The sequence below is a fragment of the Arachis ipaensis genome, chromosome B10, assembly GCF_059453495.1.
Source record: "Arachis ipaensis isolate K30076 ecotype BB chromosome B10, ASM5945349v1, whole genome shotgun sequence".
Classification (NCBI taxonomy): domain Eukaryota; kingdom Viridiplantae; phylum Streptophyta; class Magnoliopsida; order Fabales; family Fabaceae; genus Arachis; species Arachis ipaensis.
Window position 1 is genome coordinate 82,117,835 of NC_142435.1, and position 2,638 is coordinate 82,120,472.

At 40.4% G+C, this 2,638-nt stretch overlaps 1 non-coding gene across 1 annotated transcript; it reads right to left on the bottom strand.

Annotated features, from left to right (window-relative positions):
- Nucleotides 1-2,179: 2,179 nt before the first annotated feature.
- LOC148580619 (small nucleolar RNA R71) lies at nt 2,180-2,283 on the bottom strand. The gene has a single exon (XR_015899685.1). It is a non-coding gene; the product is annotated as a small nucleolar RNA R71 (small nucleolar RNA).
- Between the last annotated feature and the right edge of the window lie 355 nt (nt 2,284-2,638).

Below are 2,638 nucleotides of genomic sequence, written 5' to 3' on the forward strand. Positions count from 1 at the left end.
TCAAAGTTATTGGGAATGTTAAGTCCCAATAACGTGTGCGAAAGACTAAGAGGCAACGTCAGTGGCAACGTTTGTGCCACTAACGTTGAAGTTAACGTGGCTTTTACTTAGGAACGTTAGTGAGAAAGTTGATTGTGACTAACGTTCTCGAACTCATATTTTCACTAAACGTTAACACCCCTAACGTCCTGAGCTAAAGTCTCTGCCCACTTCACATTTTCTCTCTGCAAGTAAAGCCAAGCCCAAATGAAGAAGAAAACTGCTTCAAACTCAAGATCCAAAGGCCCAAGACTTGAAGAGCCAACTAGAAGCTGAGAAAAGTAGTATATATAGGAGTAGCTTTGAATTGTTTAGGAGTTCTGGAAGTCGGGGGGAAAAGAGAACTACTCTCTGTGTTTTACCTTCTCTGCATTTTCTAGTTTTATGATGTATTCTCCATCTTTGTTTTCATTTTCTAGAGCTATGAACAACTAAACCCCTTTCATTGGGTTAGGGAGCTCTGTTGTAGTTTGATGGATCAATACTAATTTTCATTATTCTTCTTCTATCTTTTCTCTTGATTTTACTTGAAAGCTTTCGATCTTCATCCAATTGGGTAGTTATCTTGGAAAAGAAGCTATTCAAACTTGGATCTCTTCTGATCCTTGAAAGAGGAATGAAGAGATCAAGCTAGAAATGCTTTCTCATGCTGGACCAAATTAGGTTTGGATAGGTATGTGACTATAACCCTCTCAATACTTGATTTGGAAAATGCATGTGGTATAGTCAGTGACCATACTTCATCTCTTCTCATGAGCAATTGACCAAGGAATTGGCTATTGATCAAAATTTGAGAGATTGAATTTGTATATCAATCAATTAAGATTGCCAAGGAGATCAATGAGTGCATTGATTGAGGAAGAGATGAAAATGAACTTGATCCGGAGAATCGCAACATCTCCTAAGCCCAATGAACTCCCCATCTCTGATCTTACCCATTCTCTTTAATTTCTGCCATTTACTTTTATGAGCAAATCCCCCATCCTCATTTACAATTCTACAATTTACTTTCAGTCATTTACTTCCAGTCCTTTGATTCTAGCATTTACTTTTCTGTTATTTACATTCCCGCCATTTTATTTTCTGCAACTCTCAACCCAAATTCTGGATTCGCTCAACTAGAACATTCTTCTAATTAAAGTTGCTTGATCAATCAATCCCTGTGGGATTCGACCTCACTCTATTGTGAGTTTTTACTTGACGACAAATTCGGTACACTTTCTGAAGGAAATTTGTTGAGAGACAGTTTCCACCCGCATCAAGTTTATGGCGCCGTTGCCGGAGATTGATTGTGCATCAACAATTATTAAATTGGAAGATCACTAGATTGAGCATTTTTCTTTTGTGAATTTCATTTTCTGTTTGAGTGATTTACTTTCTGTTTTAGTTAAACTTCTTCCCTTCCCCCTCTACTCTTTTGTTTTTCTTTGTTATTTTCAATTCTGTTTGCTAACCCACTAACTGTTTGATATATTGCATCACCCACAACTAACAGTAATTCTGACAAAATTACTTTCTACACATATCTTTTCTTGCTTGCACTTGATGGTTGTATGACAGAGAGAAGAAGCGGGACTTCAACTTCCTTCGATTCTGAACCTGAGAGGACCTTCCTTAGATTAAGGAGGGAGGCAAGAGGAAAGAAAGTGGTTGGTGCTGAGGAAGAGGAGGAATTCTTTGTACCAAACATGGAAGACAACATGGAAAACCATCATGAAGAAGAGGATCACAACCATGGGGGAGGAGGTAGAGCAAATCATGCTGGGGAGGATAGAAGAGTTTTGGGCTCTTACTTCAATCCAAACCCAGGCAATTGTGGAAGTAGCATCCAAAAGCCAACAATCCATGCCAACAACTTTGAACTTAAACCACGGCTCATCACCCTTGTTCAGAGCAACTGTTCGTTGGAGGAGGTGTCCAAGAAGACCCCAATCAACATCTAACCACCTTCCTGAGGATATGTGACACAGTGAAGTCTAATGGTGTTCATCCTGACACCTATAGACTGCTCTTGTTTCCATTCTCACTTAAGGACAAGGCAGCCAAGTGGCTGGAATCTTTCCCAAGGGAAAGCTTGACAACTTGGGAAGATGTGGTGAACAAATTCTTAGCAAGATTTTACCCTCCTCAAAGAATCAATAGGCTGAGAGCTGAGGTCCAAACTTTCAGGCAACAAGATGGTGAAACTTTGTATGAAGCATGGGAGAGATTTAAGGACCTCACAAGGAGGTGTCCACCTGACATGTTCAACGAATGGGTGCAGCTGCACATTTTCTATGAAGGGCTCTCTTATGAGTCAAAGAAGGCCGTAGACCATTCATCCGGAGGATCCTTGAACAAGAAGAAAACCATTGAGGAGGCTATAGATGTCATTGAAACAGTAGCAGAGAACGACTACTTCTATGCTTCCAAAAAAGGGAACACAAGAGGAGTAATGGAGCTAAACAATGTAGATGCTCTGTTGGCCCAAAACAAGCTCATTACCCAGCAGCTGGCTGACCTCACCAAGAAGATGGAGAGGAACCAAGTAGCAGCAATCTCCACTTCATCAACAACCCAAGAAGGAGTGAATGAAGAAGCAGAGGGTAGTCAGGAGCAA